Below are 14,591 nucleotides of genomic sequence, written 5' to 3'. Positions count from 1 at the left end.
ACTCCCCCTGGGACTCTTGTTAGTTGGAGGCACTCGTTGTTTTGAGCAAGCCATGGATTGATGCTTGTTGGTGGAAGGGGGGTATAAAATTTACCATTTTGTTTGGGAACCGCCTATAATGTGTGTAGCATGGAAGATATCGCCATCTCTTGGTTGTTATGTTGACAATGAAAGTATACCGCTCAAAATATTATCCACCTCTGTTTCAAAACCGAGCTCTGGCACCTCTACAAATCCCTGCTTCCCTCTGCGAAGGGCCTATCTATTTATTTTTATGTTGAGTCATCACCCTCTTATTAAAAAGCACCAGTTGGAGAGCACCGCTGTCATTTGCATTCATTACTGTTAGTTTACATTGAGTATGACTTGACTGGATTTCTTTTACCACGAATTACAATGTCTAGTCAGTCCTTGGTCTTTAAAGGTGCTCTGCATTTATGTTTTGCGGTCTCAGAAAGGGCTAGCGAGATACCACCTTGTTATATCATATTATGATTGTTTTGAGAAAGCGTTGTCATCCGAGATTTATTATTATTGCTCGCTAGTTGATTATGCTATTGATATGAGTAAACTTGAGACCTAAGCGTTATTGCGAGTGTGCTTAGTAATAATCTTTGCTGAAAACTTGAATGCTGGCTTTACATATTTACAACAACAAGAGCAAATAGAGTTTGTAAAAGTTTTTCTTTATCACTTTCAGTTTATCAACTGAATTGCTTGAGGACAAGCAATGGTTTAAGCTTGGGGGAGTTGATACGTCTCCAACGTATCTACTTCTCCAAACACTTTTGCCCTTGTTTTGGACTCTAACTTGCATGATTTGAATGAAACTAACACGGACTGACGCTGTTTTTAGCAGAATTACCATCGTGTTATTTATGTGCAGAAACAAACGTTCTCGGAATGACCTGAAACTTCACGGAGCAACTTTTTGGAAAATATAAAAAATACCCGCAAAAGATGAAGGCCAGGGGGCCCACCACCTCTCCATGAGGGTGGGGGGCGTGCCTGCCCCCCTAGGGCGCGCCCCCTACCTCGTGGGCCCCTGGTGCCTCTCCGACTCCAACTCCAACTCTATATATTGTGTTTCGGGTAGAATTAAATCAGAGAGAAGAATTCATCGCGTTTTACGATATGGAGCCTTCGCCAAGCCCTAAGACCTCTCGGGGGGGCTGATCTGGAGTCCGTTCGGGGCTCCGGAGAGGGGAATCCGTCGCCATCGTCATCATCAACCATCCTCCATCACCAATTTCATGATGCTCACCGCCGTGCGTGAGTAATTCCATCGTAGGCTTGCTGGACGGTGATGGGTTGGATGGGATCTATCATGTAATCGAGTTAGCTTTGTTAGGCTTTGATCCCTAGTATCCACTATGTTCTGAGATTGATGTTGCTATGACTTTGCTATGCTTAATGCTTGTCACTAGGGCCCGAGTGCCATGATTTCAGATCTGAACCTATTATGTTTTCATCAATATATGAGTGTTCTTGATCCTATCTTGCAAGTCTATAGTCACCTATTATGTGTTATGATCCGTTAACCCCGAAGTGACAATAATCGGGATACTTACCGGTGATGACCGTAGTTTGAGGAGTTCATGTATTCACTATGTGTTAATGCTTTGTTCCGGTACTCTATTAAAAGGAGGCCTTAATATCCCTTAGTTTCTGTAAGGACCCCGCTGCCACGGGAGGGTAGGACAAAAGATGTCATGCAAGTTCTTTTCCATAAGCACGTATGACTATATTCGGAATACATGCCTACATTACATTACATTGATGAGCTGGAGCTAGTTCTGTGTCACCCTAGGTTATGACTGTTACATGATGAACCGCATCCGACATAATTCTCCATCACCGATCCATTGCCTATGAGCTTTCCATATATTGTTCTTCGCTTATTTACTTTCTCGTTGCTATTGCTATCATCACTACAAAATACCAAAAACATTACTTTTACTACTGTTACCTTTTGCTACCGTTACCACTACTATCATATTACTTTGCTACTAAATACTTTGCTGCAGATACTAAGTTTCCAGGTGTGGTTGAATTGACAACTCAGCTCCTAATACTTGAGAGTATTCTTTGGCTCCCCTTGTGTCGAATCAATAAATTTGGGTTGAATACTCTACCCTCGAAAATTGTTGCGATCCCCTATATTTGTGGGTTATCATCCAATTAGCTGGATAACCATAATTTGGCCTCCTCATCTTTCACGCCTGCCCGTTTCCCTGTCTCCTTGTAAATAGGACCGTAGAGCCACCTTCCACTCTGCCCATTCTCCTTTCTTCTTCCTTGCAACACGTCATCCCGTATGAACCTCGCCGCCCTCGACCTCAACTCCAGCCACTCCATCGCCCTAAGTAGACCAGAAAACCGCAGCGCCACTCCGCTGTCCTAACAGCATCAGTAAGCCTTCTGTCCCTCATCATGGATCCGTCATTAGGGTTTATCAGTGTTCGTTGGGGTTCATCAGTGTTCGTCGTTGTCCTTCCTTCTCTTTATTTAGATCCATAGGTTAGATCCAAAAACCATAGGAAACTTGCGCGGTAGTAGTTTTAGCACTTGTTTTAATACTACAATATATATCCCCACCGCAACAGATCTCCTCTAGGGCACCTCTGCTTTTCCACTGTCACGAATTTATTTCCTTTTTTCTGAACAGCGGTAGATCCAAATTTGTAACCTCAATCTGCGGAATCTGTTTGTCCCAATAGTTAGCAAATTTTGCTTTCGGCAATTCTTGAATATCTTAGTCATGGCGGCTTACTCTGCCAGCTTATCTTTACTTCATATATCATTAGCCCTCACTTAAGCCGCCATTATAAACATGTACTGTAATTTTTAACTTGCAATCCCACCAATTAACTTGAGCCAGCAATTTATTCCTTTTAGATTGTCCTTTCACCATGCCGCTGAAGACGATGACAACTTGCAACTGGGTTCGTTCCACAGTCACCGAAAGCACTTTGAAGGATTTTGTCACTGTTGGATATTTACCAGAGAAAAGTGTCATGCATTATCGTGCTCCTGACCCAGCTAAAGAGAGACCACAGCCAAAAGATGGTGAAGTTATTTTCTTTATTGACCATATGAACCGGGGCTTCTCACCGCCTGTCTCAAAATTCTTTAGGGATGTCCTGCACTTTTTCAAACTCCATCCACAAGATATTGGACCCAATTCCGTATCGAACATCTGTAACTTCCAAGTTTTTTGTGAAGTATACCTTTAGGAAGAACCTAGCGTCGAGCTTTTCAGAGAATACTTCTACCTGAACCGCCAGAATGAATACACCAATGGTCCCAACTTGGAGCTTGGCGGGATTTCAATTCAACGCAGACGAGATGCGATCTTCCCTCAAGTAGTCCTGCCAAGTCATTTCAAGGACTGGAATCAAATGTGGTTCTACTGCAAAGACGTCTCACCGTCTGATGAAAATTTGATGCCGGGTTATCGTGATGATCATCTCGACGCAAAGTACCAACTTCCTGATAAACTCACCCCTGCCGAACGCAAGAAACTTGTCCCCACAATCAGAAGAGTTCAAGCTTTGCTAGGAAATGGTTTGATCGGAGTCGACTTAATTCGCTACTGGGTCGCATGGCAGATCATACCTTTAAGCCGCCGACCCGGCTTGATGTGTTCATACACCAGAGGAACTGATGATCCTTTATGTCATAGCTCTCTGCATTTGACTGAAGAGGCCATCATTGAGATGGCAACCACACTTGTCAATAGCAAATATGAAGACTGCAGCCTAGTGGGTTTGAACCCTTTCTGCAAGCTTAACCCGACGCCAAAGGTAAATCTTTTGACTTCTTTTTCCTCAGTAGTTAAGTATTGCATGAACTTCAACATGTTATCCTTCCACAGGCTAAATCTGACTTCTGGAAGGCCAAATATGACCATGAGGCTGCCAAAAAGGCTAAGGCTGCTATGAGAGCCGCCAAAAAGACCGTCAGGAAGTCTAAGAAGAAACCCACTGCCTCTGATTTACTTAAGCTGGATGATACCTCTGAGTCGGAGGTAGCCCTTGACTCTCTTGGCCTATTTTTTAACAACCTTATTGACACTGACTATTGCCAGGATGACACGGGGGCCAGCCAGGCAGTCAAAGAAGAGGTAACTATTATTTCCTCCGACTCAGAACCTTTACCAAGGCAGAAACTTCGGTGGGTAACCCAGAAAGTAAGGTTTTCACACCCCTTGGCTTATTTGGATCCTCATTTTCTTTTGAAACGACAGCAACATGAGAGCCGCCGCCAGACCCGGGCCGGTGGAGATGAGGATTTATCCTCCGGCTTACCGAATACTCCTCGGAAACGCCAAAATGAGGTACTTTTTAACCTTAACCCTTGTATTTATCAATGATCTACTTTTATTAATCACTCAATTTTGATTCCATTCTTGTAGGAGATTTCCCGTTCTCCTTCCGGTGACTCATCACAAACTCAACTGCCGGCCTTCAAGACCGCCCCCGGGTAAAGATAATTGTCTTTCTTCTGTACCTTTATATCTTTATCATTATACTGACTTGCCCAAAATTCTCTTTAGCGGTCAAGAGAAGCCCAAAAAATCAAAGGTGACAAAACCGACCGAAGATCCAAAAACCGCTGAAACGGATCAGCCAACCCTTGTACCAAAACACTCTGAAGCACCGGAAGATCCTGCTATCAACACTCGGCCGGATTTACCTAAACCGTCTATCGATGAAACCGTTCTTGACCCATCAACTGTTGAACCGTCAAGCTCAGCTAACCCGCTAGAGACTCACGGCAATGAAGTTTTAATCACCGGCACCAGATTCGTTGAACCAGGGAATCCAACTGTACTAGCGAGACACTCTGCCAAACAGGAAGTCATGGAAAGACGGAAAGTGAGGTTCGATGTCTCCCACTATGCTCAATTGAGTAATAGTGAAGTGCTATCTGGTTATCTCAGTTAAGTGCACTCCAACCTTGATTTAGAAATTGAGATGGTCAGACAGATGCACCAAAAGTATGAGGTATGCTCTCCGGCTTATATAAGTTATACATCCTGTCAGCCCCCAAGTCTTCTGATTATGATAAACTTGAATGATCTGTAGACTTGAGATATTTGTAAGCTTCTGCTCTAGACTTCCTCCAAATCTGGTTAAAAAACTTTAAACCGCATTCTGATGATAGCATAATTTTGCATATGTAGCCCCCAAGGGCCGGTTTAATCAGTAGGAATGAGCCGGTCCTATTAGTCATTATGTAAGTGACCAAAATTTAACTTCATATCCCTTATGAGTCGGCTGGGTCTGTCAATAGCACACCCAGCTCATCCTTAACAAGAAAAACAAGCAATATGCATTAGCCCCCAAGTGCCAAGTGTTATTGCCTGCAAAACACTTGGGACTTTTTGGAAAGAACCGGTTGTTTTGAAAAAAAATCGCTGATAGACATTAGCCCCCAAGTACCAAGTGTTGTAGCTTGCAAAGCACTTGGGACTTGTTTCTTATAACCTGCCATGAAACTTAACGAACTTATACTGTATGTAGGCTACAACCACTGAACTGGAAGCTCAATTGTCTGAGGCCAAGATCCAGCTGGCGGCTTAGGAAACTGAGACAAAGAAGGCTGAATCCAAATTCCAGTTGAGTGTGTCTGAAGCAGAGAAATTGAAAACCAGCTTTACTGCGGAGAAAGAGGCTTGGGCAAATGAGAAGACTACCTTGACGCAGCGGGCTGAGACCGAGGCGGCTCTAGAATAGGTTACCACTGAACTCACCGGTTTAAAGAACCGTGTGTCTCAGATGGTTTCTGCAATCTTTGGTAAGTCTCCTTGTTGTTTACCCAAAAGTAAATATTTGTCATCATAACATGAGCCACCACTTAACCAATTGTGTAAACTTTGCAGATCCTAGGAGTAGCAATCTGAGTCGAGACACCTTGGTCAAGCTCAAGGCGGTTTACACGCTTGTTAAGCAATTATACACTAGAGCTTAGCGAACTCTTGCCACTATCTCCCCTGCAAATCAAGAACCAAACTTATTAAGTGATGTCTTGAAGAAGCTGTCCATCTTGCCCGCTAGGTTCCAAGAAATCAAGTGATCATGTGCTAGAGCCAGAGCTATGATAGCTTTGAGCCGTGCCAAAGCCTGGGTACCGGAGTTAGACCCGGCGGACGTAGCCAGTGGGTATCCCAGCCTCAAGGAAGATGGAACTCTTTTTGATCAACAAGACTTTGCTACTTGTGTCAAGGAGATTCGCCCTCATGCTACAATCATTTCCGAAGAGACCAGCCTCACCAAGTATCAGCCGGGTTATGACGCAGATAATCAGAAGATGGCGACTCCTTCATATAAAGTGATGGACTTAATCTCGCCGATTCGTAAGCACACTTTCGCCCCTGATATTTGATACAAATCCGTCGTATCTACTTTTCCAAACACTTTTGCCCTTGTTTTGGACTCTAACTTGCATGATTTGAATGTGTAACACCCCGAGAATCCTGCTACAGTAATCCCCCTAATGGTGGCCATGTCATCATGATTACTATGCAAATGGCCACTTAATAAAAATCAAAGTCAAATTCAAATTCAAAATGCAAGTCAAATTTTATTTCTTCAAACTACCAAAAAAATGTGTGTATGGTGACAAATAATCACTATATAATTTTCATGTAGAAACCAACATTATTTGAGTTGTTAAAATGCCCCTAACCTATTTAAAACAGAGCCAACAGAATTAAAATTGAGCCCCTTCAAATTACTCAAATATTTATGCATTTCAAAATAAATTTCAACTTGATGGGCTAACTCAAAACACTACCTACTATTTATGTGCCAGGTTTCATCTTTAACAAAAATCGTTTGCTCACTCAAATAAATGCAAAACAGTAGCTATTTAATTTATGGAAAAGGAAAAGAAAAAATGTACGGACCTACTGTACTACTGGGCCATAAGTGGCTACAGAGCATCTAGCCCAGCCCACCCTGGACTTTCCCCTAGGTCACCTAGAGGGGAGGCAGAGGCCATGGCGTGGCGGCCATCCCACGGCGCCGTGGTCGGATGGCCACCACGTCGACTCCCCTCGGCCTATAAGAACGCCCCCTGTAAACCCTAGCCATCTCTCGACTGACCCCTCACTTTCCCAATCGAATCGCCTCCTCCTCGGCTCGGAATCGAGACCGGAACCTCGCGTGGTGACTATACACCTCGTCGCCGTTGCCGCGGACAACGTGCTCTCCGGCGCCTATGGATCCGTCCAGTAGGACCGCCACCCTCGACTTCGTCTTCCCCGATCAACAACTAGAGCTAGGATGTCCCGTACATTCGCCATTGACATCGTCATCTCCACGTACATCGCCGCCCTTGCCGTCGATTAGCCTCGCTCCGGTCCTCCCCGCGTCCACGCGAGCTCGCCGTCGTCTCCCTCGCTGTGAGCACCACTGCAATTCCCCTGGCATTAAGCTCGGTTTCGAGCTGTAGCTAGGTAGAGTCGTAGTCCCGCCGTCCTCTTCATCTTGCTCCGGCCGCGCCTGGGGCCGCTCCTCCCCTGCTCCTGTCTACTGCGCCGTTGCTGCTCCGCAACGCGCGCTCGTCCGCCCGAGTCCGTCGCTCCCCTCGCTCGCGGCCATGCTCTGCCTCGCCCCGCTTACCCATATCCGGTGCCCGCCCACGCAGTCTCGCAGCCGCCGGCATACGCCCGCCGCTCCTCGCGCTCGTTAGGGTTGCCGCAGCCAACCGCGCCAGGCCGGGCCTGCTCCGGCCGGCCGCCCCGCTCCTGACTGCTGCTGCTGCATCCGCCTGTTGCTGTTGTCGTTCCTTACTACTGCTGCTCATCTGCTCATGCCACTGCTTGCTGCTCTTGCTCTCCTGCTGTTTGTCTAGCCGCTCATGGCCGCTCCCAGCTGCTCTGCTGCGGCCGCTTACTACTGCGGCTGTCCAGATGCATGGCCGTGTGTGGTGTGTATTCGTGTGTGCCATGGCCGAGCTCCCGTGCAAGTGTGGTGTGTGTTGTGTGTGCGTTCAGTAGGTGTGCGTCGTGTGTGTGTTGTGTGTGTAGCTGGCTTTGCCACAGCCGTGTGTGGCCGGCCGTTGTTATAATTAGTACTTCAGACTAGTTTAGTTTAGAACTAAAATTAGTGCAAGTTAGTCTAATAGCAGATGACATGTGGACCTACTGTTAGTTTAAAGAAAAACAAATTTTCAGAGAAGTCTAAGTCAATGACATGTGGCCCCTACATTGTTCATATGTTGACTAGTCAACTCTTGACTTTGACCCTGACCTCACCTGTGATAAACTATAGCTAGAATAGCACTAGGTGACAAAACTAATTTCTGTTTTACTTTCGAATTGAAAGAATTCCAAACTATTATTAAAACTTCAGAAAATCATAGTAAAATAACCGTAACTCGGATGAAAATGCTTTGTACGTGAAAGTTGCTCAGAACGACGAGACGAACCCGGATACGCAGCCCGTTCGTCCGCCACGCATCCCTAGCATAGCGAACACGCAACTTTCCCCCTTCAATTCATCTGTCTGAAAACGCGAAACACCGGGGATATTTTCCCGGATGTTTCCCCCCTTCACCGGTATCACCTCATACCGCGTTAGGGCACCCCTAGCACCGTGCATTGCCATGTCATGCTTTGTGTTGCTTTTTTTGCTCTGTTATTTATTGTGTTCCCCCTCCGTTACTTCTTTTCGGTAGACCCCAAGACTGCTGCCGGTACCCCCGATCGACTACGGTGTTGACGACCCCTCCTTGCCAAAGCAACCAGGCAAACCCCCCTTGATCACCAGATATCGCCTACTCTTCTCTCTACTGCTTGCATTAGAGTAGTGTAGCATGTTACTGCTTTTCGTTAATCCTATTCTGCTGCATAGCCTATCATTGCTGCTACAACTGTTGATACCTTACCTGCAATCCTAAATGCTTAGTATATGATGCTAGTTTATCATCAATGGCCCTACATTCCTGTCTGTCTTCCATGCTATACTATCGGGCCGTGATCACGTCGAGTGTTGATCACGGGTATATACTATACCTACTACACATGATATATGTTGTGACTAAAGTCGGGTCGGCTCGTTGAGTACCCGCGGTTGATTCACGAATTGGGGGCTGGAAGGACATACTTTCCCGACGGCCCTCTGTGTGGATCTTTGTGACGAAGCGATAGGGCAGGTTGAGACCACCCAGGTGAGAGGTGGGCCTGGCCCTGGTCGGCGTTCGTGGTTACTTCAAGATAACACACTTAACGAGATCTTGGTATTTAATCTAAGTCTGGCTACTAGCCTATACGCACTAACCAACTACGCGGGAACAGTTATGGGCACTCGGCGTCATGGTATCAGCCGAAGCCTTCGTGACGTCAGCGACTGAGCGGCGCGCGCCGGGTTGGACCGCGTAACGCAACTTCCTTTGTAATGGAGGTTGCTAGGTCTGCTCACCGGCCGCGTACGCAACGTGCAGGTGTGCAATGGGCGATGGGCCCAGACCCCTGCGCCATAGTATTTAGACAGGCGTGCTGGCCTCTCTGTTGTGCCTAGGTAGGGCTGCGACGTGTTGATCTTCCGAGGCCGGGCATGACCCAGACAAGTGTGTCCGGACAAAGGGGATCGAGCATGTTGGGAAATGTGGTGCACCCCTGCAGGGAAGTTAATCTATTCGAATAGCCGTGATCTTCGGTAATAGGACGACTTGGAGTTGTACCTTGACCTTATGACAACTAGAACCGGATACTTAATAAAACACACCCTTCCAAGTGCCAGATGCAACCGGTGATCGCTCTCTCACAGGGCGACGAGGGGAGGATCATCGGTTAGGATTATTCTATGCGATGTTACTTGGTGAACTTACCATCTGCTCTCTTCTACATGCTGCAAGATGGAGGTTACCATAAGCGTAGTCTTCGAAAGGACTACCTATCCCCCTCTTATTCCGGCATTCTGTAGTTCAGTCCACATATGATACCCCTTTTCCATTTGATATCAATGCATACATATGTAGTGTAGCTCCTTGCTTGCGAGTACTTTGGATGAGTACTCACGGTTGCTTTGCTCCCTCCTTTTCCCCTTTCTATACCCAATTGCTGCGACCAGACGATGGAGCCCAGGAGCCAGATGCCACTGTCGATGACTACTACTACTACTACTACTACTACTACTACTACTACTACTACTACTACTACTACTACTACTACTACTACTACTACTACTACTACTACTACTACTACTACTACTACTACTACTACTACTACTACTACTACTACTACTACTACTACTACTACTACTACTACTACTACTACTACTACTACTACTACTACTACTACTACTACTACTACTACTACTACTACTACTACTACTCGGGAGGTGCCTACTACTACGTGCAGCCGCTGACAACGACCAGGAGTAGTTTAGGAGGATCCCAGGCAGGAGGCATGCGCCTCTTTCGTTCTGTATCCCAGTTTATGCTAGCCTTCTTAAGGCAAACTTGTTTACTTATGTCTGTACTCAGATATTGTTGCTTCCGCTGACTCGTCTATGATCGAGCTCTTGTATTCGAGCCCTCGAGGCCCCTGGCTTGTAATATGATGCTTGTATGACTTATTTTTATTTGTAGAGTTGTGTTGTGATATCTTCCCGTGAGTCCCTGATCTTGATCATACACGTTTGCGTGTATGATTAGTGTACGGTTGAATCGGGGGCGTCACAGAATGGAACTAACCCGGACTGGCGCTGTTTTTAGCAGAATTGCCATGGTGTTATTTTTGTGCAGAAATAAAAGTTCTCGGAATGACCTGAAAATCAACGGAGAATTATATTGGAATATATAAAAAATATTAGAAGAAAGATCCATGTCAGGGGGCCCGCCACCTGTCCATGAGGGTGGGGGCGCCCCCCCTGCCTCGTGGACCCTTGACGCTCCACCGACCTCAACCTTGACTCCATATATTCACTTTCAGGGAGAAAAAACTAGGGAGAAGGATTCATCGCGTTTTACAACACGGAGCCGCCGCCAAGCCTTAAACTCTCTCGGGAGGGCTGATCTGGAGTCCGTTTGGGGCTCCGGAGAGGGGAATCCGTCGCCATCGTCATCATCAACCTTCCTCCATCACCAATTTCATGATTCTCACTGCCGTGCGTGAGTAATTCCATCGTAGGCTTGCTGGACGATGATGGGTTGGATGAGATTTATCATGTAATCGAGTTAGTTTTGTTAGGGTTTGATCCCTAGTATCCACTATGTTCTGAGATTGATGTTGCTATGACTTTGCTATGCTTAATGCTTGTCACTAGGGCCCGAGTGCCATGATTTCAGATCTGAACCTATTATGTTTTCATCAATATATGAGAGTTTTTTATCCTATCTTGCAAGTCTATAGTCACCTATTATGTGTTATGATCCGTTAACCCCGAAATGACAATAATCGGGATACTTACCGGTGATGACCGTAGTTTGAGGAGTTCATGTATTCAGCATGTGTTAATGCTTTGGTCCGGTACTATATTAAAAGGAGGCCTTAATATCCCTTAGTTTCCAATAGGACCCTGCTGTCACGGGAGGGTAGGACAAAAGATGTCATGCAAGTTTTTTTTCCATAAGCATGTATGACTATATTCGAAATACATGCCTACATTACATTGATGAACCGGAGCTAGTTCTTTGTCACCCTAGTTTATGACTGTTACATGATCGATCGCATCCGGCATAATTCTCCATCACCGATCCAATGCCTACAAGCTTTTCCATATATTGTTCTTCGCTTATTTACTTTTCCGCTGCTACTATTACAATCACTACAAACCCCAAAAATATTACTTTTTGCTACCGTTACCTTTTGCCACCGTTACCACTACTATCATATTATTTTGCTACTAAATAACTTGCTGCAGATATTAAGTTTCCAGGTGTGGTTGAATTGACAAATCAGCTGCTAATACTTGAGAATATTCTTTGGCTCCCCTTGTGTCGAATCAATAAATTTGGGTTGAATACTCTACCCTCGAAAACTGTTGTGATCCCCTATACTTGTGGGTTATCAAGACTATTTTCTGGCGTCGTTGCCGGGGAGCATAGCTCTATTCTTTGAGTCACTTGGGATTTATATCTGCTTATCATTTTGAAGAACTTGACATATCAAAGAACCAAGATTTATCCCTCAACTACGAGGGGAGGTAAGGAAGTGCCATCTAGCTCTGCACTTGATTCACCTTCTGTTTTGAGTAAGCTTGCGACACCTAAACCTACACCTGCTATTCATTCTGATATGTCGCATGTTATTGATGATGCCACTTCTGCTATGCATGATACTTATGATGAAAGTACTTCTATGCTTGATACTACTGTGCCATTCGGTGAATTTCTTGATGAACAACTTGCTAGGGCTAGAGAGAATGAAATTATTGAAACTGATAATATTGATGAAAGTGATGATGAAGATTCTCCCCCTAGATATGAATTGCCTGTTGTTCCTGAGGGTTATGTTATGGATGAAGATACTGCTAGAGACTTTCTTGCCTGCAATGATAGAAGTGATCTTAAGAAACTATTAGGTAAGCTTAAAGAAAAATCTCTGAATGCTAGAATGAAATATGATCCCGCTTATGCTACTTCACCTATCTTTGTTACTAATAAGGATTATGAATTCTCTGTCGACCCTAATATAATTACTTTGGTTGAATCTGATCCTTTCTATGGCTATGAATCTGAAACTGTTGTGGCACATATTACTAAATTAAATGATATAGCCACCATGTTCACTAATGATGAGAAAACTCCCTACTACTATATCCTTAAAATATTTCCGTTCTCATTAAAGGGTGATGCTAAGATATGGTTTAATTCTCTTGATCCTGGTTGTGTGCGTAGTCCCCAGGATATGATTTATTACTTCTCTGCTAAATATTTCCCTATTCATAAGAAACAAGCTGCTTTAAGGGAAATATATAATTTTGTGCAAATTGAAGAAGAGAGTCTCCCACAAGCTTGGGGAGGCTTCTCCAATTACTTAATGCTTTGCCTGATCATCCTCTCAAGGAAAATGAAATACTTGATATCTTTTATAATGGACTAACCGATGCTTCCAGAGACCACCTGGATAGTTGTGTTGGTTGTGTTTTCAGGGAAAGAACTGTTGATCAAGCTGAAATTCTATTGAATAATATGTTGACTAATGAAAATAATTGGACACTTCCTGAACCAACTCCTAAGCTAACTCCGAAGAAAAGGGGTATTCTATTTCTCAGTCCTGAAGATATGCAAGAGGCAAAGAAATCTATGAAAGAAAAAGGTATTAAAGCTGAGGATGTTAAGAATTTACCTCCTGTTGAAGAAATACATGGTCTTAATTTACCGCCTATTGAAGAAACACATGGTATTGATAACCCGACACAGGTAGTAAAGGTAAATTCTCTCTATGGATATGATAAAGCCGAAATCCCTCCTACTAAGTTTGCTAGCCAATGCTTAGATGAGTTTGATAATTGTATGGTTAAACAAGAAGACTTCAATGCTTATGTTGGTAGACAATTGAAACATAATGCTTATATGATTGAACACTTGAGTGATTATAAGGCTAGTGTTAAAGGAGAACTTAAACTTATTAGTAAACATGCTTCTACGGTTACCACTCAAGTAGAACAAGTACTTAAAGCTCCGAATGAATTGCTCAATGAATTAAATAGTAAGAAAAATAATAATGTTGTTAGAGTTATGACTAGAGGTGGTAAAATGACTCAGGAACCTTTGTATCCTGAGGGCCATCCTAAGAGAATTGAGCAAGATTCTCAGAGAACTAATATAGATGCACCTAGTCCTTCTAAAAGGAAGAAAAAGAAAAATGATAGGACTTTGCATGCTTCTAGTGAACCTGTTGTTGACACACCTGAGAATCCCAATGATATTTCTATCTCTGATGCTGAAACACAATCTGGTGATGAACATGAACCTAGTGATAATGTTAATGATGATGTTCATGTTGATGCACAACCTAGAAATGACAATGATGTAGAGGTTGAACCTGTTGTTGATCTTGATAACCCACAATCAAATAATCAACATTATGATAAGAGAGACTTTGTTGCTAGGAAGCACGGTAAAGAAAGAGAACCATGGGTTCAAAAACCCATGCCCTTTCCTCCTAAACCATCCAAGAAAAAGGATGATGAGGATTTTGAGCGCTTTGCTGAAATGATTAGACCTATCTTTTTGCGTATGTGTTTTACTGATATGCTTAAAATGAATCCTTATGCTAAGTACATGAAGGATATTGTTACTAATAAAAGAAAGATACCGGAAGCTGAAATTTCCACCATGCTTGCTAATTATACTTTTAAGGGTGGAATACCAAAGAAACTTGGAGATCCAGGAGTACCAACTATACCATGCGCCATTAAAAGAAACTATGTTAAAACTGCTTTATGTGATCTTGGAGCCGGTGTTAGTGTTATGCCTCTCTCTTTATATCGTAGACTTGATTTGAATAAGTTGACACCTACTGAAATATCTTTGCAAATGGCTGACAAATCAACTGCTATACCTGTCGGTATTTGTGAGGATGTGCCTGTTGTGGTTGCAAACGTTACTATTTTAACGGACTTTGTAATTCT

Source organism: Triticum urartu, chromosome 6A, assembly GCF_056163025.1.
Source record: "Triticum urartu cultivar PI428250 chromosome 6A, HENAU_Tu73, whole genome shotgun sequence".
NCBI classification, from domain to species: domain Eukaryota; kingdom Viridiplantae; phylum Streptophyta; class Magnoliopsida; order Poales; family Poaceae; genus Triticum; species Triticum urartu.
The sequence above is the reverse complement of the archived record's forward strand: the minus strand, read 5'-3'. Positions refer to the sequence as shown.